This window comes from Saimiri boliviensis, chromosome 14, assembly GCF_048565385.1.
Source record: "Saimiri boliviensis isolate mSaiBol1 chromosome 14, mSaiBol1.pri, whole genome shotgun sequence".
NCBI lineage: Eukaryota > Metazoa > Chordata > Mammalia > Primates > Cebidae > Saimiri > Saimiri boliviensis.
The window spans coordinates 73,885,701-73,911,648 of NC_133462.1; the positions used below are offsets into that span (position 1 = coordinate 73,885,701).

The following is a 25,948-nucleotide window of genomic DNA, read 5'->3' on the forward strand; positions in this document are numbered from 1 at the left end:
TTAAAATCATCAGATATATTTCCTTATTAATATTAACCAGTAGAATTGAGATTGAGTATAGTACAGTGGTTAAGAATTTAGGCTGTAGATTCAGACTGTCTAGGTTTGGATGTCAATTCTATCACTTTCTCATTGTATAACTAGGGACAACTTTTTTAGGCCTTAATTTCCTTATCGATAAAAAGAGGATAATCATAGTACTTGCCTCTTTTGCTACGAATGAGGATTCAAATGAAACAATGTATGTGAAATGATTTATTTCATACATACCCACTCACATGATACAGTGAATTTGGATTGTCTATGTCAGTAGATGAGATACATAAAAAAGGAAATCTAGTTGATGAGTAGTTTTGACATTACTGCATATTTAATTTGTTGATTTTCACATAAAAAAGAAAATCTAGTTGATGAGTAGTTTTGACATTACCGCTTATTTAATTTGTTGATTTTCAGTGCTTCTGTTTTTTGTTTGTTTTGTTTTCTGTTGGAGATCCTATTGAGTAATGGATTAATTCCGACGTGTAAAAGTAATGATCCTAAACAAATTTGTAAACTGTATACTTGGATAGTCTGAAAGACTGAAACTTAACTGTACTTAGGCTTGAAATTAAAATAGCAACAACCAAAATACCCAGAACAGATTTTAAGGCAGGTTGATAACTCATCTAAGAAATTAGAGATAGGAGATCAAGAGGAAGGTAATGAAGTCAGTGATGTTTTCAGTTGATTGCAGTATGATCCCCATCAAGTTAACTGTTATCTTTATTAATACATGAACAGAGTGATGAGCAGGAGCTAAAGTTAGGTACGTTGTGGGGAAATCTATCTACTATTTCTAGGGAGCTGTAGGACTGAGAAAGGTATTTTACTTGTTTTATGTTATTTTTAAAATGGGAAAAATAAAAGCGTATTTGTATGCTGTTGGGAGTGATCCAACAGAGACGGAGAATGAGAAAAACGAGAATTATTTGATGGTCTTCTTGAGTAGATGAGAGGAGTGAAATACAGTACACAAATGGAGGGATTATTCTTAGAAGTGAGGACAGTTTATCTCTAAAAACATGCAGGATTGCAGAAAACTAACCTACGAACAGATGCTGGTAGGTGAATAGTGCTGATGGTGATAAGTTGTGGAAGCTCTCTTCTGATTGCTTGTATATTCTTACTGTATTCTTAGTGAAGTAGGTAATGAGCCAAACTTGAAGATGAAGGATTTGTGACAGGTTTGAGGAGCCAAGAAATGGTGATATCTGAAAGAAAAAAAGAAAGTATTAGCAGTGACTAGAGATAAAAGAGGTTTTTCTACCAAGAATGAAAATGAAGATTGACAATGGACTTCTAATAGATGACAGAAGACAATGGAATAATATCTTTAAAGTACTGAGGGAAATAATTTAAGAGTAAGAGTGAAAAAAAAAAAGATATTTGGGGACCTGCTGAGACTGAGGGTGTATAATACTTACTGATTTTTTTTTTTGTTTTTTATTGTTTTTGAGACGGCATTTCACTCACTATGTCTCCTGGGCTAGTGTGCAGTGGCACGATCTCTGCTGAGGTGCAGTGGCATAATCTCTGCTTAGTGCAACCTCCACCTCCTGGGTTCAAGTAATTCTCATGCCTCAGCTTCCTGAGTAGCTGGGATTACAGGCATCCACCACCACACCTGGCTAATTTTTGTATTTTTACTAGAGACAGGGTTTCACCATATTGGCCAGACTGGTCTGGAACTCCTGACCTCCAGTCATCCACCCGCCTTGGCCTCCCAAAGTGCAGGGATTAATGAGCATGAGCCACTGGCCAGTAGTCATAGATTTTTGTTGGCTAATTTTTGTATTTTTAGTAAAGACAGGGTTTCACCATATTGGCCAGACTGGTCTGGAACTCCTGACCTCCAGTGATCCACCCGCCTTGGCCTCCCAAAGTGCAGGGATTAATGAGCATGAGCCACTGGCCAGTACTCATAGATTTTTGTCAGAAATACTATAAAAGCATGTACTTCATTAAAAGGAAATTTAACCCAGAAGGAAAGTGTGAGATACAAGAATCAAAATGAGCAAAGAAATGGGTATTTTGGTATGTCTCAATAAGTATTATAAAAAGTAAGTATTAAATTTATAAATGTAAATATATTTACTAGGATATTGAATAACTTGGGATATCTGTTTTAATATAACAAATTGCCTATTTTTTTTTCCTTTGCAATGAGAGGGAAAACTGAAAGCTAGGCAGACTGTTTGTAAAGAGCTCATGTTGTTTAAGCTGAGTTTGTGATCACTGTTTAAGAACTTTAGATGCAGTGTGACCTTAATCTACACTATGTAAAATTAGATGGTATCATAGATATTTGACATTGCCTTCCAAGTATAGTAAAGATTAGTAGTCTAAATTCTTTATATAGGAGATACCTAAGCCATTCCCAGTTTCTGAGATGTTTGCTCAGAGGCTAGGGAAGAGAACTACCTGTGTGCATTGGAAGACTTATGTTTAGGTGTTTCTTCAGAAGGAGGCAAGAGTGCATAAACATTACATTTGTGCTTAAATACATTTTATTTTTATTTTAATCTGCTTTGGTGTTTGTGTGTCATCCTTACTTAGATCAAATAAAACCTAGCATATGAATTGTGTACTCCTACCACTCAAATTCCTTTTATGGAAAAGAAAAATAGTCTTCTTATTAATTTCCCTAGTCGGGAAAGGTGAAGCTAATAGATATTGGACAAAAGCTGAAAAGGTACTCTCCTGTCTATTATGTAAAGGTTTAGACATCTTTTAAAACCAGTGCCTGCCAATGTGAGGTTTTTAATGTAGTTTATATTTCCAGAATTAAAAGATAATCTCCAAGACTGTCTGAATTACTTGTTAGACAGAAAATTTGTGTGAGCTTCCTAAGCCTCTGCTCTTAAGTAGTAATTCAGTCTTCACTATTACATCATAAGTCGTTACTAAGCCATTTGTTCTGAACTATACCAAAGGTGTTATTTATATAGGAACATATTTATAGATGTTTTCAGTAGCATTTAGTACATTAGTATTCATGATGTTAGAAAGAAACTAAAGTTTGTTTCTGACAGCGTTTCTCTTAATATGATACTTTACATAAATTTAGAAAGGATAATTTATCTTTAGTTTATTCAGAGACTCATATTTTAACAAATAATTTCTAGTCATTTGATTATATTTTTGTATATATTTACTTTCAAAAACTGTATTTGTTACTAGAAAGACATAAAAACTCATGTTGCAAATATGCGTGCTGGTAAATACAAATCAGATAATTTCAGGACTGATTTTATTGACTTTTTAAGTGAGGATTCTATTATTAACAGATCTAAAATAAGAAAAAGTAACTATCATAAAACCATTTAAGAACAAGGTGGAGCATAAAAACACAAAATGTAAGATGGATTATGATGTATTACGTGTTTTGGGGTTAAAATACTTTACAAATAGTTAAAATATTTCTTAAGACAAATTTCTTCCCTTAAATGTTAGTTCTAAATCAGACTAGTCTCAGATGTGTATTAGTAATGCTCAGAATGGAAAACATACACCTGGGGGAAAAGAATATGTCATGGTAAATATGTTTATACAGCTGTGTGGTAATGTTAGTTATTACAGAGTACATTTGCAGAATCATGTAATGAGCCTCATTTTCAAACAGCCATTAACTTTGGCTTAGAAGAATAAATTCATTTTTCAAATGCAGACTGTACAAACAATATATAGCATCACTGTAGCTGTCTTCTTAACTGAATGTATAAATTTGATTGTAAGTATATGTTGGCTAATTTTGAGGAAATTCAGAATTCTTATAATACTATTTCTTATTTATAATTTATACTTTCATTGCATGTAATGCCTACTCTTTTAGTACCAGACTGAGTTTCCATTAAACTTTATTGCACTTACATGGACTCTTCTGTCAAACTTTAATAAAATTATAAAATTGACTTAATTGGGTCTATCTGAAAACTTCCTTTATCATTAATAAATTTCATTTATTCTATGAGGTTATTAGTCTTGGATAACTTGTATGACTTCATTCAAGCTTGTTCTAGAATATGAATAAATATTATTTAAAAATTAAGCATGAGTAAAAGCAAATTTAAAAATATTTTCATAGGACTTTGAGGATTTACTTGAGTACATAAAATGTTACCATTAACTATGTATTGCTATAGTGCCATCTGTAAAAATATGTTATCTAAAAAATTTAACAAACAGTGAGTGGTTTCATCCATTTATCTAACTTTTGAGCACCTGCTAGGTAAACTCCAGAAATACCAAGAAGGAAGGCTTATTTCCTGCCCGCAAATATTTTTGTTTCCTTCTACTTAGAATCAACTAATTACCAGCAATTACTCTTTTTAAAACTTGAGAGGAAGATACTGCAAATATATTCAACATATATACAGTGGCATCTTTATTAGACCCTTAACTATTTTTAGAGCTCTCTAAAATGGATACTAAGTTATAAGAAGACAAGGAAGGAAAATATAACAGATTCAGGCATATTTATTTCCACTCCTGGAAAAAACAGGTTGATGTGCTTTGGGGTACTTCTTCCTTGTTTAAACTATTTAACTTCTAGTGTGAATACAAAGTTGTCAGAGACGTTTGAACCAGAGCGACTCCATCTTAAATAGAGGCTGGGTAAAATAAGGCTAACATCTGTTGAACTGCATTCCCAGGAGGTTGAGGCATTCTTAGTCACAGGATAAGACAGGAGGTGAGCAAAAGATACAGGTCATAAAGATCTTGCTGATAAAACAGGCTGGAGTAAAGAAGCTGGCCCAAACCCACCAAAACCAAGATGGCAATGAGAGTGACCTCTGGTCGTCCTCACTGCTACACTCCCACTAGCACCATGACATTTACAAATGCCATGGTAACATCAGGAAGTTGCCTTATACGGTCTAAAGAGGGGAGGCATGAATAATCTACCACTTGTTTCATATATAATCAAGAAATGACCATAAAAAGGGGCAACCAGCAGCCCTCTGGGCTCCTCTGCCTTTGGAGTAGCTATTCTTTTATTCCTTAATAAACTTGCTTTCTTAATAAAATTGCTTTCACTTTATGGATTCACATCTAATTCTTTCTTACTCAGACCCAAGAACCATCTCTTGGGGTCTAGATCAAGTACATTAGTATCCATGATGTTAAAAAGAAACTAAAATTTGTTTCTGACAGCTTTTCTCTTAATATGGTACTTTACATAAATTTAGAAAGGATAATTTATCTTTAGTTTATTCAGAAACTCATATTTTAACAAATAATTTCTAGTCATTTGATTATATTTTTGAATATATTTACTTTCAAAGCAAAAGTAAATATTATTTTTGAATATATTTTTGAATATATTTATTTTGAGTAAGAGTCATGAGGTGTTTGGAGTTGATTTAAGGTTAATCATGGAAGATGTTGACCTTGGTCTTTTTTCACACCACTTAGCATGGTGACTAACACCTACCAAGTACTTCATAAATATTTATTGAATGAATGAATGAGTACATAAATAGGGACTGATAAAGAAAATAGTGGCCATGGGTTTGCAGAAAAGGAGAGCCTTCTAGCAGAGGAAGAACTGAGGCAGGATTGTTGTGGAGGCAAGAATTGTGAATGGGTTTGCTAGGTTGGCCAAGAGATGAGCTCAGGATAAATGAGGACTCTCAGAGAGGCTTCCATGTTAAACTCAGTAGTGTTAGCTTTAGTATGAGAGCCCTAGGTCATGATAGTCTAAGTAGAATGAGTTTTATTAACTCTAACAGGATGCAGCAAAAGGAGAAAGAAACTAGAGCAGAGATTCTTGAAGTGTGTGGAGAGAAGGGAGACTCAGCAACCTGTGTTTTAGTGGGCCCTTCAAGGGATTCTAATATCCTTAGGCTAACATTTAAGAACGACTGGGCTGGAGGAGGAAAATCAGGTAGCAGGTAAAAGCAGTGAGAGTAAAGATTCTATGGAAAAGATGACTACCAAGGTTATTTCCAACTGTAAACAGAATGATTTAAAGATTTGATTATGGCCAGACACAGTGGTTCACTTCTATAATCCTAGCACTTTGAAAGGTCAAGGTGGGCAGATCACAAGGTCAGGAGTTTGAAACCAGCCTGGTCAACATGGTATAACTCCGTCTCTACTAAACATACAAAAATTAGCTGGGTGTAGTGTCACACGCCTGTAATCACAGCTACCTGGGAGGCTGAGGCAGGAGAATGGCTTGAACCCGGGAGGTAGGGGTTGCAGTAAGCTGTAATTGTGCCATTGCTCTCCAGCCTGGGTGACAAAGCAAGACTCCATCTCAAAATAATAATAATAATAATAAAAAAATACAATTAAATAAAGATTTGATTATTTAGTATGGCTTTGCAGGGATGATTAATCATTGGATATACAGAGTTTTTTAAAAAATAGAGATGTTTGTGCTTTGGTGGAATAATGTTAGGCTTTCAGCTTCGTAGGTGGAAGAACTCATTTCTACCAGTTTACCCAAAAGTAACTGGAAAGTACAAAGTCAATTTATTGTGTATAGTAGGTAAAAAAAAAAAAAAAAAAAACCGGCTCAAATCATAACAGTACACTTTCATTTGGTATGTTGAGTCTCTTAGAAGATAAAGTTATCGCCGGGCGCGGTGGCTCAAGCCTGTAATCCCAGCACTTTGGGAGGCCGAGGCGGGTGGATCACGAGGTCAAGAGATCGACACCATCCTGGTCAACATAGTGAAACCCCGTCTCTACTAAAAATAGAAAAAAATTAGCTGGGCATGGTGGCGCGTGCCTGTAATCCCAGCTACTCAGGAGGCCGAGACAGGAGAATTGCCCGAGCCCAGGAGGCGGAGGTTGCGGTGAGCCAAGATCGCGCCATTGCACCACTCCAGCCTGGGTAACAAGAGCGAAACTCCGTCTCAAAAAAAAAAAAAAAAAAAAAAAAAAAAAAAAAAAAAAAAAAAAAAAAAGAAGATAAAGTTATCAATCAAAGAGGTTGTGTGTGGAAGGATCACTTGAACACAGTTTTGAAGTTACAATGAGCTATGATCATGCCACTGCACTCTAGCCTAGATGACAGAGTGAGACCCTGTCTGTAAAGAACATTTTTTAAAAAAAGAGGTTGTGTGAGATTTATAATTAAATCAAAGGCAGTTGGATGTTCTTTTTCTTTGTTTGTTTTTGAGATGCCTGTAATTCCAGCACTTTGGAGACCAAGGTGGAAGGATTGCTTGAGAGCAAGAGTTCAAGACCAGCCTGGGTAACATGGCAGTACCCTGCCTCTATAAAAAATACAAAAATTAGCAGATGTGGTGGTGTGTACCTGTAGTCCCAGCTACTCAGAAGGCTGAGGCGGGAGAACCTGAGCTGGAGAAATCAAGGCTACAGTCAGTCATGGATCGCATTATGGCACTCCAGCCTGGGGTCAGAGTAAGACCCTGTCTCCAGAAAAAAAAAAAGGAATGAGGGCAAAATTAAGACATTTTTAAATATGTAGAATAAGAGTGTAAGAGGATTTACCATTCACATAACCTTTCTAAAACAAATACTAAATGGTGCACTCAGTAGGAAAAAATGTCCCAAAGGAAAGGTATGGTGAGCTTAGAAAATATAGAGAAATTGATTGAAATGTTAGAGGTGTAAGTAGTCATTTCTTGTTTTTGAGAATGCGTGAACACAATTTGTTCAATTATAGCCTTAATTTAACTACAAAAAAAAGCTCTTAAGATACTGCGAATGTCCAATATATCCAGTAGTACCCAGTTGTTAGGTAACCAAAAGAGAGAATGACTTCTGAGTCAAAGTAGTCTAAGCAATGGAAAGGAAATTTAGGTGTACCTTGAAGAGATGTCTAGGATTCAGCTTTGTCACTCTCACAGGAGATTGTGCAGTGAAAAGGAGCAATGTGAGCAAATTGTATTTAGGCACTGATGTATATGACTCATTTTGAGGGTAGTTGGGCCAGGGTTTATGTAAGAGGGTGACTGGGGAGGTTATTTTGAACCTTTTTGGAATCCTTCTAATAGGCACTGGGATATCTGTATTGAGATAAATGAGATAGTATCCTTTCAGGCTGACTTTTTTTTCCTAGGCAAGCTCTAGTATTTGTTTTCTTTAAATGAGCAACATATGTATCTTTAAGAAATTCACAGTAATTGTCTTCAGGGCTTTCTTTTCTTGGTAAAATGCCATATTCTCAAGTTGTGTTTTCTTTTTTTTCCTGATGATTAGCTTAGATAATTTGAAAGGCTCTATCACTTTGTGTTATATCAGCTTTAGTTAAAACCTGTTTCTCACTTTCTTCCTTGGTTGATCCTTAGACTGAATGAAGGCCAATTGTATATTAGTATAAAGTAAGTGATATCATAGCACCAGAGAGAATCTTCTGTAAACCAAAGCCTGTTGCTGCTTCCACTTTGTATTGTCTAGGGAACAGAGGTATCTTTGCACCAAAGAGACTGGGATAAGTTGGGATTTACTTTGCTTCAAGTATAAAACTGTGTAGAGCAAGGGTTAAGGAACTCTTAAAGGAAGGGTACCTTCTAGTACCCTTCTTTTTTCTTTTATAGATGGAAGAGATTATTTTTTAAATTTTTAAATATTTTTTTTCTTTTGAGACATAGTTTTGCTCTTTTGTGCAGGCTGGATTGCAGTGGTGCAATCAAAGATCACTGCAGCCTCAAACTCTCAGGAATTTCCAGGGATCATGCAAAGAATCCTCCTGCCTCAGCCTCCCAAATAGCTGAGCCTTCAAGTGCATGCCACTACATCCAGCTAAGTGTGTGTGTGTGTGTGTGTGTGTGTGTGTGTGTGTGTATTTTTTGTAGAGACAGGGTCTTGCTATGTTTCCAAGACTGATTTCCAACTCCTGGCCTCAAGTGATCCTCCTGCCTTGGCCTCCCAGAGCACTAGGGTTATTGGCATGAGCCACTGTTCCTCATCCATTTGTTTTCATGTCAGACTGATAATGTGCCAACATAGTAACAAGGTTTGAGGAAGGCATATTTCATACACCAGCATGAAAACCAAATCATCTTGCTTATGTACTATAAGTGGACTAGGAAGAGATGATTTTAATGAGGGAGTGAGATGGTGGATGCTAACTTAAAGAATAGCAAGGAATTGAGTATGTGATTGCAGCAGCTACCACTCATGTGATCTTTGACCATGGGCCAAAGGCATCTGACTCTTGCCTCTGGAATTCCCAGAAGTGGTTTATTTTTCATAAGCTCTTACTAATGTGCTTTAACCGAGTTGCTGTGTGTCCAGAATTATAATGAATGTTTTGAGGTTATAAGAAAAAAAATAAGTTGCAACTTAAAGAATAACCACTGCTTGCAAGAGGGCTTAATCGTATCTTCCTATCTTTGCAATTAATCTGTAGGTTTGCATCGAGTAGCAATTTGCTCCATTTATGTATTTTTTCTCACTAAATTGTTTTAGAAGCCACATTACTTTGCAGCATAAATCATCTACTTTTTCTTCCGACTTACCTGTTTTCAGTGTTGTATTTTGTCCTCTCCCCTCAGTTTCCTACTTTTCCCTCAGATTGCCTTAGTTTCTGCTTTGCTTATGTTCTTCCCGTTATTCGATGTGCATGTCATACATTTATCACCTTGATACCTGATATCAGCTTGTGGCTGTTTTCCTTTTTCCACATTTCCTTTACTGTCTGCCTTCTATTACTTCCTTTCTTCATGCTTTTCTCCTCTGTTTCTATTTGCCTTGGTTTCCTTGTTTGTTGAAATCTTTTTCTTAAATGGGTTTCTTAAAGGTTAATTGTAGGGGGTTGACTCTTGGATTAATCAAAGTGTTTCTTTTTAACTTGAGTTTATCGTCAGGCCGAATTAGCCAGCAGAATAATAAAGCAAATCATAGTACATTCTTAAGTTTAAGTAAACTTTTGTTGAACTTATTTGGTTACTTGAGGTTTTACTAAAGAATGTGAGCTAGAAAAATGGCAGAGTGATAGGGAGGTGCTTTCATGTCTGAGTATTGACGTGTGATGTCGTGGGAGCAAGAATGAAGAATAGTTGCCCAAAGCAGTGATGTGATCTTGGATATGAGGCAATTTGCACTCTCAACCTGTATGACTAGGGATTTATAGCAGAAATGCTAACATGAAAACAAAATCAAGAAATATGTACTTGAAAAAACTTCTCATTATACTTTAAAGTTTGGACTAGAGTAAAACAGTAGTGACTAAACTTAGTAAATTAGATTTATTTGATGTGAGAAGTACGGCCTGTACCCCACCTTCTTGGCACTCTTGGTAGTTGTTTATATTCTCTTTAAAGATTTACTGATACAATAGTTAGAAATGAAATATGATGTTAAGACTGAATTATTTTATAGAATATTTACAAATTAAGCAAATAGTTTTATTTTATAGATAAGACTGTTAGCTTTTATATATATCAGAATGCTAGCTTGTTTGTATCAATATAGAGATGGTACTATTAGACCCAAATGATCTAGAATATGAACTTCCAAGTTAGAGTTTATTTTAAAAAGAAGTTGAATCATAAAATATCTAAATTACTTGAACTATTTTTCCCTTGTAATAATTCTATTAGCTTAGCAATAAGATGTTACCTGTGATGGGCTTCCTTTTTCTCTTTACTCTCTGCTTTTACTACTTATCTTTATGTCTTAAAAAAAAGTAGCAGGCCAGGCACAGTGGCTCACACCTGTAATCTCAACACTTTGGGAGGCCGAGGCAGGAGGATCACTGGAGGTCAGGAGTTCAAGACCAGGCTGGCTAGCATGGCGAAACTCCCGTCTCTACTAAAAATACAAAAATTAGCTGGGTGTGATGGCACATGCCTGTAATCCCAGCTCAGGAGGCTGAGGCAGGAGAATCACTTGAACCCGGGAATCAGAGATTACAGTGAGCTGAGATTGCACCATTATACTTCAGCCTGGGTGATGGACCAAGACTCCATCTCAAAAAAATTAAGTTGCAAAGTATTAGCACTAAACATTCATTCAGTAAAGGAGTAGGTGAGGCTGGGCATGGTGTCCCACACCTATAATACCAGCACTTTGGGAGGCCAAGATGGAAGGATCTCTTGAGACCAGGAGTTTGAAATAAGCCTTGGTAACATAGCAAGACTACGTCTCTACATAAAAGAAAAAAAAATGAAGTAAATAAAATATAAAACAGGAATCTCTAATTAGTATTTATCTTTGCAATGACTTTTATAAAATTTGAGATTTAAACTCTTTGATACACTCTAAATCCAAGTGGTGATAACTTGTTTTATTTCCAAATTTGTACTTACGTGTAGTAATAGTTCATCTTTTTCAAATACATTCTAAATTTTAAAAAATATGTAGGGTCTACTTATATAACTTATATAACTTACATATACTGTTTTATTTTGTTGGTTTTTTTTTAAACCCAAGCTTGCATAGGTTTTCTCTAATGCTAGGTGATCCGAAGGAGATCAGTAAAATCTTTGGGTTGTTTGAAATTCCTTGCTTCTCTGTTTGAAGTTAGTCTGGATGAAAGGGACCAGGATTTAAGTTTTTAAAAGAAACTTTTTAAAAATAAAAACTCTTTTAGGGAGACTTATACAAATGCTCAGTTGAACTTTTCAAATATAATACTTAAATCCAGAAATAAATGTGTATATTACTATATACAAATTTAATTGCCTTCCAAAATATATTACACCTAAGGGATATTAATTTTATGCTTTGAAGTTGGGTTCAGAAAATTTTTTTTGTGTGTGACCTGGTGATGTCTGTACATTATTATTAATTCAGATTGTAAGTTTTCTTTGGAACGGTTCAAGGGGCTTTGTCTTTAGAAATAAGATGACGTGTTACCGTGACTTTACCTCCTTTTTCATTTTTCTTGCCTCCCTCTTTTTTTTCCACTTATCCTCTTGAAAAGATTATAGTCATTTCTCATTGTGAGAATAGGCACTGCAAATACTGTTATGGATATGAGACCATTATCCGCCCTTCCCTCCCTCCCCCCATTCCCCAGAGATACAGTGAGAGATCTTGTGAACTTTAGTTTTTGGCACTGTCAAAAGGTGTGAATAAGTAAGAATCATAGGCCAGGTGTGATAACTCACACCTATAATCCCAGCAATTTGGGAGACCAAGGCAGAAGGATCTCTTGAGCCCAAGAAGTTCAAGACCAGCCTGGGCAACACAGCATGACCTCATCCCTGCTAAAAATTAAAATTAAAATAATGAGTCAGGTATGGTGGTGTGCCCCTGTAGTCCCAGGTACTCAGAAAGCTGAGTCGGGAGGAGTGCTTGAGCCCAGGGGTTTGAGGCTGCAGTATACCATGATTGTACCACTGCACTCCAGCTTGGGTGACAGAGCAAGACTCTGCCATTCATTCATTCATTCATTCATTAAAAAGGAAGGAAGAAAAGGATAAAAAAGATCATAATAACAATGACCGAGCATTTTTTATATGCTCCTGGCTTTCTAAAATCTGAGTTCAGCTGTGGTTGTCCTGGACACTGTCTCTGAGTAGCTACTGTCAGTGTATCAGTATCAACAGTAACTATCATTGCATTATAATTAGAGATTAGGAAAAGCAGTTGTTTCCAAAAGTTATGCTTTTTTTGATCTAAATAAATGGTACATTTTAGCTTTATGCAAGATTAGGGATTATTTTAGAGACTTGTGATAATACCATATTTTTCTATATAGGGCATATGAGCTTGATTCTTGACGTTGGATTTGACTAGCTCCTTGCAAAGCCAGCAGGGTGTAGATGTGTATTACCAAGCCATTACAGTTGGCAAAGGAAGGAATGAATGCTCATTGCCTAATATCCCATAGGGATGGGAAGGAGGAGTGCATAACATTCCTTAAGTGTGATTGAGGGCTCTCTTGACTGTATGAGTAAGGGAATGTGACTTGAAGATATTAAGAAGAGTCCATACTTAGGTTATAAGAACTCTTGGCCATTGACCAAGATATCTAGGAAAGCAAATAGTGTTGGGTGATTAAACTAGGCAGATGCCTTAATTTAGGAATGCAACAAAGAACTTACTAGTTCTTCATTTTTTCAGCTCTTCAACTTTTTCTTTCATTTTTCATTCTCTTGTAGTATAAGACATTGTTGGTGACAGATCTTTGCAAAGTCTATGTACTGAATATTACTAACAGCATGGTGATAAATGTCTCCTCTGTTTCTTTTTAAGGCACAAGTCATCTTGTTGCTAACATAACCCAGAACTCTGATACAATGACCTGCTTAGTAAATAAAGTACTTTTCTGCTCTCAGTAGTTGTGTATGCTTGCTTTTTTGTTGTCATTGATGCTTTGTAGCCAAAGTATTAGAATGCCCATCTCCTTTGGTGTTTCTTTACAAATTCAGTGCCTGAACCAACACTTGAAACCTATTTGTCATGGCAATTTTCATTATAAGATTAGATAGTGAGTTTTGTTGTATAGGAATAGAATGTTAGAATACACTTTAAATATTTACCCCCTTCATTTTTGCCTAAAGCGTAATGATCCTAGGTTGAGTGCCTGGGAACAGGCTAATCTTTGGATTTTTCTTCTCTAAAATATTTAAGATTAAAGGTGCCTCTGATGACTGCTGCAGGTTTTATCTAGCCCCAGTTACAGCATTCCAAGTCTTTTGGGTATGCCACAACATAGTAGCATACTTTATGGCAGACATATGGTTGCTTGATATGGCATTGGGACAGCTGCCTTCTTGTGTTCACACTTCACAACACGAACTGGAGCATTTACTGATCCACACCCAGGAGGTTCATTCTGGCTAACAGCCCAGGAAAGCCTACCATTTAGGGATGGTAATGGTCAGCTAGGACTTGTCTAGGCTTTCAGCATTGGAGTTTGCAATAAATATGACAAAGGAGCCTTAGTCTTGAAGAGCCTGATTGTGGAGCACGCCAATCAGTTTTGTTTCAGTCTTTTTGAAATGGCATTTGCTGAGCTTAATGACATGTTGCCCTTAAATATGGTAGGATACCCTTTTGCCTTCTACAACTTACTTGTAGTTTCTAATATATGCCATTTATAAATGTACTTTTTCAGCCATGCTTAAGTTTTGAGCCTAACAACACATCTGTATCGGTATATTTTCAAGGGTTTTTTAGGAGACCTAAGTAACATATTCTAGCATATTTCTCATACTCTTAAATTCTGATACAGATAAATCTCCGTACTCCTGCCCATTTGCCATTACCTTATTTCTTATCTTTTTACATCCGTCTTGCAGAATTTTATTTTGTATAAACAAATTTCTGAACTAGACATGGCATGACGTAATTTTGAACTGTTTGAACTTCTGAATAACTAATGCACGTGTTTTCAACATATAAAACTACTCCCTCTATATTAGTGGAATATGTAACCCTACTAACCCTAAGACTTTCTATATTAGAGTTTGGGTAGTTTAAGCTTCTTTCCTTGCCAAAAATATTACCACATATTACAGAAAGTATAAATAAAATGGGATTTGATTTTTCATTTCTCTTTTTTCTATACACGTTCATTTTATTTTGGGGAATGTGAGGTGTAATTTTCTTAATGTTACTATAATCTAAGTTATAGTTAATCTTTTAGCAATGATGACGGGTGTTTGTATGCAGGTGATATTTATATTCCTACAAAGTTTAACTTTTGGAAAATTAACCTGCAAGTATTTTTATTTCATGACATGAAGTAAATATAACCTTCTCTAAATATTTGATATCTTACAGAAAATTTCAGTTTATTAGTTATAACCTTTCTTAATATATGCATACCACATTCATGTAGATTCATTTAGAGTTTGGTAACAAAATACAACTGAAAATGTTAAAGAGAATATTCTGATTAGATTAAAGATATAGTGATCTTCATTCAAGGAGTAGATCTCCTGCCAAGAGTCTCTATCGTAAAAGTAAAGTATTATATTTTGAAATGCTGTATCACAAACCAAAAATATTTTGGAAACTCTCCAGAGCCCATGGATTTATTGTGCTTTGCTTTTAAATTATAGTGAAGCACAGATTATGTTTTTAGATGATCTACAGTCTACTTATTTTGTTATGGCTGAAGTGATTCAGCTTGTTTTTGATATAAAACTATCAAATATGAGCCTTCTGGCCTCTAAAACATAACACTATACTTTGTGTGGGAGAAGAGCTCTTGTTAAAGACAAAATGTTCCCCTAAATTCCAATGTGAAATCTGTAATAAACTAACCTGCTTGATTTAGTTTTCACATTTAAAAAGTTTTCTTAATATAATTTTTTGCTTGGGTTAAGGAGGGTTGGAATTTTTGCCTATTTTTAAGCAATAAATAGACTTTTTTATTCACAGAAAAATGAAAAACTACCTTTTCTCTGAAATGTACTGACCTCTATAATTTTTGATTTAGAATATGTACCCCAGTTTCTGATCTCTATTAAAATTTTTGGTAGCATATAAATTAATATTGTGAATTTCATTCTAGGTGACCAAAATACTTTCTGTATTAGTGATAAAATACATATGGTTTTCTAGTCTATAATCAAATGAAGAAAGATCATAATGAATAAAAACTATGATTTCCCAGATTCACTTGTTTCTAGGACACTTTATCACAGAAAACATGTTTGCTACTATAAGATTAATTGGACAGGGCATGGTGGCTCACACCTGTGATCTCAGCACTTTGAGAGGCCAAGGTGGGCGAATCTCCTGAGCTCAGGAGTTCGAGACCACCCTGGGCAACATGGTGAAACCCTGTCTCTACTAAAAATACAAAACTTAGTCAGGCCTATAGTCCCAGCTACTTGGGAGAATGAGGCACAAGAACTGCTTGAGCCCTGGAGGCGGAGGTTGCAGTGAGCCATGATCATGCCACTGCACTCCAGCCTGGGTTACAGCCAGAGACTCTTGTCTCACAAAAAAATTAATTGGCAATTAAGCTACAGACTTATATTTAATGGCTCACCATAGGTAAAAAACTCTTTTTTCCCTTGTTTAAAAATATTTCTACTGATGCCATGGAAAAAATTCTACCTTCAAAACAAAAAATAAAATTTTAAAAGCTATCCAAGAATATGCTTGCATATTAGCTTCTAGAGCAACCTCTACGGGTTTGGAGAAAAGGGTGAAAAGCTAAATATTATCATTCCTTATTATTCATTAGCTGTTTAGTATTCAGAATTTAAGAGCTGAGAGGCCGGGCGCGGTGGCTCAAGCCTGTAATCCCAGCACTTTCGGAGGCCGAGGCGGGTGGATCACGAGGTCAAGAGATCGAGACCATCCTGGTCAACATGGTGAAACCCCGTCTCTACTAGAAATACAAAAATTAGCTGGGCATGGTGGCGCGTGCCTGTAATCCCAGCTACTCAGGAGGCTGAGGCAGGAGAATTGCCTGAACCCAGGAGGCGGAGGTTGCGGTGAGCCGAGATCGCGCCATTGCACTCCAGCCTGGGTAGCAAGAGCGAAACTCCGTCTCGGGGAAAAAAAAAAAAAAAAAATAGAATTTAAGAGCTGAGAATAGTGCAACATATTGTGGGGCCCATATAAATCAGCAGTAAGATAGGATTTTATATGCTGAATATTATTTTGCAGGCTACATTTCAATACTGTATTTATTCTGCTTAATAAAGGATATATGTAATAACTAGTAATAAAATGTCACTTATTCAATAAACATGTGTTGAGTATAAATATTTGAGCTAATACATGTATAATACACTTTATACCTTTTCTGAACGGGCATAAAAATGTTAATAATAGAACCTGTCCCTTTACAGATAGATTAAGAGGGTAAAAGTGATATATAAATGACCAGGATTTAAAAAGACATGTGCTAAGAACATAAGAGAGATCTCAGGTCATATATACAACTTAGAATAGAAAGAGAATTTCTGGCTTAGGTGATCAGAGAAGATTTCATGTTGTTTGCTGTGTGTTATGAAGAATAGATAGGATTATGGAAGTTGGAAATGTGAACAAAAGCCATTGCTGGTAGAAAGACTAGCACAAGTACTGAGGGTGTGAGGGTGTGTGTGAAAGCCTTGTTTGGAGTAAAGCAAATTCTGTTTGGCAAGGGCAGTGAGTGGGAGGGGAAAGGCCCCAGATAATGGAAAATCTTGTGTGCCAGCTAAGATGTTTAAACTAATGGGGAGCCATGAGTGTTTTTTGGACTGAAGAGCAGCTCGATCAGCTCTATCTCCTATATGATGTACCTAGAAGCTCTACGTTGCTTAGATAAGATAGAAAAGGTAGGAGACCATAGACAGGTCACATCTATTAGGCTGTTGTAGTAATTCTCGGGAGAGTTAATCTAAGAAAGTGGCAGAGGCAATGGAAAGAATGGTCATATGTGACAACGGCTAGGACTTGGAAATGAATGAACAAGGATTTACAGTGATGTAAAGGTCAAAGATGACTCCTGCCCTAGCTCAGGATGCAGCACAGATCTGGTGTTCAATAAATTAATATTTAAGTGAAAATTTGGGGCTTAAATGACTGAAAGGGTGGATAGAAATAGGAAAATCAAGAAGTTGTTTGAGATTATTTTTAAAATTATTGAGTTAGAGCTGCTGGCAGGATACATACATTGAAATGTCCTTAAAGAGTAGAAGCTGCAGAAATGGAACTTAAAATAGAAATTGAGCCTGACAGTATAGGCAGGAATCCATAAAGCAGAAAGTTCAAAGGACAAGACCACTGGATATTGCTCAAAATTTAGAATAACAGAATTAAGAGGAACTGTCAAGAAAACGTAATAGTGGTTAAAGAGGTAGAGAATGTTAGAATAATGGAAACTGAGTAAAGAGAAAAGAATATTTACCAACAAAATTGGTAAATGAAGAAATGTAAAGAAAATGAATATTGAGAAAGGACCACTAGGTTTTGCTTTTGAAGAAACAGTTATATTAAATGGTAGGTAAGATTATAGGAAGTGAAGGAATAAGATGGGGCAAGGCTTAAGTATTGTCTGGCAAAGGAAAGGAAAAGATAGGTAAGTAGCCTGAGGACTAGCAGGCCAAGGGAAGGAATTTTCAGGTTAGGGAAAACTAAACATTGTTTGTAAGTAATTAACAAGTTGACAAAGACAGAAAAATGAAGATGAACTTGGAGACAGGGTGAGACAGAGTAAAGAAACATGGTAGTCAAGATCTGGAGCATCTGTGTCCAGTAAAACTGTCTGTAGTGATGAAAATATTCTCTATTTGTACTGCCCGATTCAGAAGCCGTGAACCGCATATGATGGTTGAGCACTTGAAATGTGACGCCTGGTACAACTGGAACACTGAGATTTTTAAATTTCATGTAATGTGAATCAATTTAAAATTAAGTCACCACATATGGCTTGTGGCTACCTTATGAGAAGCAAAGTTACAGTGTATAAATACAGCAATTAATAAGCAGGAAAGAGAGTTGGACACTGAGAGATAAGAGACAAGTTTCAGAAAAAGTTTGAAGTACAGGTGGTAGTGTTTAAAGGAACTCCTAGTCAGATAGTTTCATTCTTCCCCATAAAATAGGTGGCATCATTTGCTGAGAAGGTTAAGGTAGGGAGCATGGGAAAGATTTTTGGCCATCCCTATGGGGATTTCCAGCGGAGAACCTGTGATACATGGGATGAATCACAGCCACACTGTAAGCCCTCCAGAGTTGAGAGTGTGCATTTGTTTTAGGTCTCTGCTTCCTTGTCTGGTGACTTTTTTCAGTAACATTTCTAAACCTAAGAGAGAAAGAAAAAAGAAGAAGGGCAGGGAGAGCAAGTTTAGTGGAGCTCTTTGAAAGGCTGGAATGCTGATGAAGTAAATAAATGCTGAGGATGAGATCTTAACTAAGCACAAAGCAAGTAAAAATAGGAAAAGACATGGATAAAGACTCTAGAGCCAGGAGGTCATCATAGGGTGAAGATGTCAGACTATGGAAGACGAGCAAGGTCATAAAGTTTTCCTTTGTAAAAAGCGTAGATTTTAGAGGTAGAATTTTCAACAGGAAACGAGATAAGAAAGAAGCCTAAGAAATCTCTGTCTTTGGGTAAGAGAAATATATAAGACAGATGTACATATTTCCAAATTCTTGGGGAGGAATTTTAGCATTCCTTGATTTTTTTTCCCTCCAATTTGCTTGCAATATGGTCTTTGCTCCAGACTTACTAATTCAACTTTGAATGCTGGGCTTTTCTTAAATGATCCAGATTTGAGTAGTAAAATTAGGGTTTATCTTATCTATTTGCAGTATTATCCAAATTCATAAAAACTGAATTCAGAGCCAGCAGGGACCTATGAATGGTTTGGGGAGCATAATGCTCTGGTCGGAAGTTTTCAGAGAGTATGGAACAATTTGCACTCTGGAAACATCAAAATACGATATAGAATATTATCCTCAGAACTTTCGTGTGATTAGTTCTTCAGAAACTGCACTTCCAAATTGCTAAACTATTGATTTGACCATACTAAAGAAAAATCCTGCTGAAGCAGTGTCTACAATATACCACAATTTACTTATTCATAATTGTTCAACACTTAATGCTAAGAAAAAAAGATAAATTGACAAGAATTTTATATGTTAATAAATGTAACAGAATCCGGAATTGCATTTTTGACCAGGTGCCGCTGGGAAAGAGTTTGTTAATCAGCAGATGTTTTATCACTTTTTAAAAAGTACCACATGTGGTGGGTGCCTCTCCTGCTGGCTCTGGTCTCCTTCTCCCTCCCCCATACCCTTGTCTTCCTAATAATGAAGACAGGTGCTGAAATAGTATGGTCTAAGGAAAAAAGGATACCGTTTTCAGAAAATATTAGAACACTATAAGGTCACTAGCACTTTTCTTTTCACTCTAAATAATATATTGAGAAACATATTGAAGTAATTGGGAATAATCTTTATCACTTATGAAATAATTGTGTCCCATGTGACAACAATACCAAAAGTATACTTTAAATTGTCTGTTTTTACATGGACCCCAAATGCCTAAATGAAGTGATTAGACATACAAATCTGTAATTTTGCCAAAAATGTAAATAAGAATTTACATGTTTTTGAGTTAGAGATTACAGGTCTTTGGTTTTTGTGACACTTTATTTAAGGGATTTCTTTATAGGATCAACAACTCTAGAACCTTTGTTTGCGTTTTTTGAAAGGACAAGCACGGTGAAATAGGATTAGCTGCTTTAATAAAGTGAACCAAAATACTGGTCAGATGATCAAAGAATCTTAAAATACCTTCATTTTTGTTTTAATTCTTGAATTCCTTTTTGTCATGGAAATTTTTTGTATTACAGCATTTGGCATACATATGACATGAAATCAGCATACCCTAAGATTTTAGGGACTGACTCCTTTAATATATTTCCTCAAGTAACTGTTTTTGTCCTTTTCACTCTTCCTTTTCCCAGTCCTTTTCCTTCCAAGATTGGCTCTGTTTTAGGTGACTTTAGGAGATACAGAGATGAAAGTTACCTTTCCTACCCTCTAGTAGCTCAGACATACAGTGGTTCTCAGAACTTGGGTCCCAGAACAGCAGTAGCCACATCACCCTGAGGACTTACTCGAAAAGCAAATTCTCAAGCCCTACCCCAGAGCTTCAGTATCAGAATTCTGGGGGATGGGACTCAGGAATCTCTGTTTTCACCAGCCCTCCAGGGAATTCTGATGCACACTCAAGTTAAGAACCACTGGTCTAATGACTGAAACTTTATGCCTTCTTTTTAAAATTAAGATATAAGTCACATACCTAAAAATTTACCACTTTAAAGTATACGTTTCAGTGTAGTGTATTCACAAGATTGTGCAAACATCACCATTATCTAATTCTTTAACAATTTTCATCATCCAAAAATAAAGTCCATATCTATTAGCAGCCACTCCCCATCCTCTGTCTCCACCCCTCAGCTCCTGGCCACCACTAACCTACATTTTGTCTCTATGGATCTGCCTCTCCTGGATATTTCATATAAATGGAATCATAAAATATGTGGCCTTTTGTTTCTGTTTTTCACTTAGTGCAGTGTTTTCAAGGTTCATCCATGTTGCAGCATGTATCAGTGCTTCATTATTTTTATAGCTGAATCACATTCCGTTGAACAGATTGACACACGTTGTTTGTTCACTCATCAGTTAATGGACATTTAGGTTGTCTCTACTTTTGGCAGTTATGAAGAAGAATTCCTGTACAGGTTTTTGTATGCACGTAGTTTCTCTCAGATATATACAGTCACTTCTCATTATTTGTGGTAGTTCTGTTCATAAAGTCACTGCAAACACTGCACTAGTCAATACTGACTTACTGGTTTTAGGAGAAATGCAGGATTCGTTTCCTGTAAACCTCTGGTCACATTTTCATCAATTGATTAATATACAACCTTGTTTTATGTGTGTTTCTTTTTAAAGACATCTTATATTTATGGCAGATTCATTAGCATGGAGTGCATGTCTAACAGCGCCGTAACTCATTCCTGAACAAAGCAGTTTACCTAACGAGGTATATTTTCTCCACAAGGCCTGTCACAGCCTTCTTGCACTTAGAAAGAGTAAGGCAGCACTTCAGCGTTATGCTTGGGGGCTATTTGAAACAGTGAAATCACCAAAAAAAAAAAAAAAAAAAAAAAAAGCACAAAATGTGAAAAATGTGGCACTAAATAGACTGCAAAAGGGAGACTTGCTTACAGTATGAGAGCCGAACACAAGAGGGTAGGCTTGTTTGGGTGACTCATGTTTTTCACCACTGCCAATTCACACGTCTGAATGACTCTGAAAGCACCGTGGGGATTATTTGGGGGTAACAAATAATTTACAGTGAATAGTCATATTCGCAAATACAGAATCCACAAATAATGAGGATCAAGTGTACCGGGAGTGGAATTGCTGGGTCATATGGTAGTTCTACGTTTAATATTTTGAGGAATGCCAAGCTGTTTTTTGCAGAAGCTAAAGCATTTTGCATTCCTGCTAGCAGTATTTAAGGGTTCCAGTTTCTCCATGTCCTTGACAACACTTGTTATTTTCTGTTTGTTTGAAATAGAATGGTGGATGTGAAGTGGTATCTAATAAGATATCGCTTATAAGTGGTTTTGATTTGTAGTTCCCTAAATCACTAATTACTATGTGCATGTTGGCCATTTGTATATCTTCTTTAGAAAAGTGTCTATTCAAACCCTTTACCTCTTTTAAATTGGATTATTTGTCTTTTTATTGTTGGGTTGTAAGAGCTTTTAAATATATATTCTGAATACTAGACTCTTAAGATATATGACTTGCAAATATTTTCTCCCATTCTGTGAGTGTTTTCATTTTCTTGATAATGTCTTTTGATCTTCAAAAGTTTATTTTGATGAAGTCCAATTTTATGTTTTTTTCTTTGTTTATGCTTTTGAAATACTTGAAACTGTTCTCTTCATATTTAATCAGTATATCCTACTAAAAGAATTGGATACACATTTTTATTACCAAAGTCATGAAGAGTTAGATTTCATGGTTAGAATTCACAATAAATTATCATGGTTTCAGTAAATTATCACTTTTTTGCTCAGGGATGTCATTTGTAAAATTAAAACATTTGTTTGCAGGTATTTAAGAGATTTTTATGTTGTGGTTGTGGGTTTTAAATACTGACATCATGAAGGCCATATGTTTATAAAAAGTAGTGTCAAATTGATTTAACTGCTGCTTTTGTTTAAGAACATTGAAGAAAAACACTTATAACGGCTCTAACATTTTAAAAGAAGATTCTGGCTCTTTTTAAAACCATAAACTTTCTGTCTTAAAAGTAGGATTTTGAGCCATTTTGTGAAAGAACACAAGAATCCCTGGAACTTGGAAATAAATGCAGATTGGTGTTTATTTGTGTTATTTTAAATGTAGTAGCACTGTGTGTTAGAAAACTGAATCTGTAACACCTAAGTCAGGCTAAGCAAGCAAATAATATCAGCTAACATGGCTTTAATCTACTAAGTAACTTAAAATCCAAAAGATCAAAGGACGTTATAACTAAAAACAGTCCTTCATGCAATTTCCCTGTGGAAGCAGGAAAAGGCTAGAAATTACATGTCACCTTCATATCCTGGCTTGCTGACCTTGGGCTCAGATCAAGCCCCTCTGCATGCCAGCTGTTACCATTATTAAGACCTCGCCCCAAGGGGTTAAGTAGGAGAAAAACTCTCCTGTCCTATTGGAGAACAAACACTGAAAGTTTCAGCCCCTAACATGCCTAATTCAAAGCAATGTGCATGTGCTTGTCATTCAGTCTGTCCTGCCCCTCTGTGGAGCTGCTCCTGCCAACTCATTGCTTTCTGCTGTGCTGTTACCGCTGCTGCTACTGCAATCATTTGCACCAAACTGAGCCAGAGAAGTTCCCTCTTTTAACATAAAAAGGTAATACATTTACTCTTGGTGTGTGAATATGTGTGTGAGAAATATGTGTGAATTTGTTATTTTAGGAAAATTTATTTAAATCTGAACTTTGTTTCTAGGATTATATTTAAAATTCTAGCTCACCGTTTTTTTCAGTGTCAACTTTGAACAGCATTTGGCATTTAACACATTAAAATCTTGTGAAGTTTATTTAAATTATATTCTAGCACAGTAAGGTGAGGTCAGCTATTTCTTAAGTTAATTAAAATGTCATGTCTTTGTGAAGTTGGAAGGAAACCTAAGCTTTAAAGAAGTTTGTTGTTTTGTACTTTGAGATTCTTGTTTAACTACTGTCTAAATCAGAAAATTTTGAAAATATGTGCTGGCTATTACCAGGTGACAGAAAAATAAAGGTAGAGTTGTAGGAATCCCACGAGCCACTTTTGTGAATTAAGTATTAAAAGAAAACAGAAAATTATTAGCATCTTCCCTCCTATAAAGAAAGTAGTTTGGTGAAGATACTCTCTTATGAACTACACTTCAACAGCAAGTAATTCTTACCAAAGTTCATTTCAGATACACAGCTTGGTACAGGACTTCAAGTTATATTTTAGTTGTTTAAATGTTTCATGCATTATATGGTAACTACAATAGTGACTACATTATGATTGGATTTACCACTAAAGTTCAAGTCAAAATATATTTACTGTAATGACTTTTGCTTAAAATGAGAATGGATAATTTATTTGCAACTGGTAGAAAAATTCAAAATAGTTTAACTTGTGAAATATCTTTATGTTTGGTAATGCATTTAAAAATTAAACAGAGAAATTTAGTGAAAACTGAGATATTTCATGCACATTACTGACCATAAATGCCTTTATTCAATCATAATGCAAGAAACAGAGAACATACTTTACAATTTTGCTAAAAATTTTTACAAATAGGTATTCTTGTTGAAAGAAAAAGAATGAAATATGTCCTTTTTACCCATAAGAAGGTTAATTTAGATCATAATATTTATAATTAAGAAAACTGTAGTTCCCTTTGATGGCTGGGAAATCACCAAACTATGTAAATAAGCTCTAAATTTATGAGTGTTTCACTTTTAGGTAGTGAGTTTTCTACTTTCCACGGTTTTAATATCTGGTGACACAGTTCTACTTGCTAAAATATTAAAACAGTCTTACTGTGTTATTTTATGTATTTTTTAGTCTTGCATCTCATAGATTATGTTAGATTGCTTTCATTACCAAAGTATCCAATATTGGGATATATTATTCATTTTACATTATTTGGAACTTTTTGTTTTAGTATTAAAAAAGATATTTTTATGCTTCATATAGCTCACATCTTAGACCTGAATTTTAGAAATGTGATCATGAACTGTTGCATTGATTATGAAAAAATGTGTAATGTTTAAGTGTCTGAAATGATTGACTTACAAAGTAGTTTAGAAAACAAATGTTTACCTTGCTTCAGTCTGGGAAATACGTGTTATCAAATGGATTCATCTAAAATTTAAATCTAATCTTACTTGCCTTTGTAGTTTATATTGAACCAGTTAAGCCTTTTGGGGAAATCTGCTTTTCAGTGTTTGCTATACATCACTTCTTTACCTTCTGTTCTAACTGCTTTGAGTTCTGGGACTGGATCCGAGAATTCTTGCTGAATGATTCTTATATCTCAGTGTGGCTGATGGACAGCCTTGACTTATACATGATATGAACATTTTTTAATTTTTGAAAAAATACAATTCCTGATTACATTCTTACACAGGAAGCAAAACTGAGTTGTTTAGGATCAAGACACATGACCTCCTTAGCCTGTCAGCCTTTGGAAAAGAATGTAAGACAGAGCAACTAAAATAAATTAGAAAAGCTAGACTTGGAGTAGAGGGTGGCTTTTTGTTCTCTCCGTCTTGATTTCTATTCTCTTATTTTAATCATCATTAAACAGGCTTATGTATTACAGGCTCATACATTCCAAGAAAACTGTTTATAAGGAACACAGTAGCTGCTTACTAAAATGATTGCTAAATAAGGACGTTTAACTGAAGAATATAATTTAATAACTTTTTAAGTGAACAAGAATTACATCCATAATAAATGTAATTTCAGTTCATCTAATATGTACAAGAAAGCAAACAGCAGAATTTATGAGCATTTATAGTAATCATTTAAAGCATAGAGAAAGATTTATAAAAGTTGCATGTAGGCTCTTCTTAAGAGTTAATTTACTGATTCAATTCAAGTAAGAATAAAGTCTTTATAAATTTGATGTTTTTCTAAGCTTGAAGCAAATCTCAGAGTTCTTTACATAAAAGGACATCTTTAATTGTGTTTTATACAAATACCTTGAATGATGTTTCCCAGGTTGCTCAGTAGACTAAAGGATACTCATAAGACATTATTTGCTAGGCTCTGCAGGGAAGAACCCATCTGGGGAGCTGCTCTAGGAAATTTGATTTGCTACTTCTCAAACTTCACAAGACAGCAGGGAGTGGGGCCTGGTATTAGATACTCAACATTTGTGGGAAACGTTTAGATAATTCTAAGTGTGGTATTAAAAAACAACACACTACCATCTAAATCAAACAACTTTTAAGTGCTTTATGGTGATTGATCTCAGTTTTTGGCTTTATGAAGGACATTTT

General features: G+C 35.4%; 1 protein-coding gene and 1 non-coding gene across 7 annotated transcripts in view; one reads left to right on the forward strand and one right to left on the reverse strand.

Annotated features, from left to right (window-relative positions):
- Positions 1-25,948, forward strand: part of DISP1 (dispatched RND transporter family member 1) — a 172,339-nt gene that overhangs the window by 64,673 nt on the left and 81,718 nt on the right. The window contains exon 1 of one of the 6 annotated variants that reach the window (XM_010340919.3): positions 11,354-23,313. The exons of the other annotated variants lie outside the window; for them this stretch is intronic. The gene's annotated coding sequence lies outside the window, so the exon portion shown is untranslated. Of the gene's footprint in view, positions 1-11,353; positions 23,314-25,948 lie in introns of those variants that run through there. 6 annotated transcript variants of the gene reach the window in all.
- On the reverse strand, positions 8,944-9,047 carry LOC120361619 (small nucleolar RNA U13). Its single transcript, XR_005577786.1, has one exon. It is a non-coding gene; the product is annotated as a small nucleolar RNA U13 (small nucleolar RNA).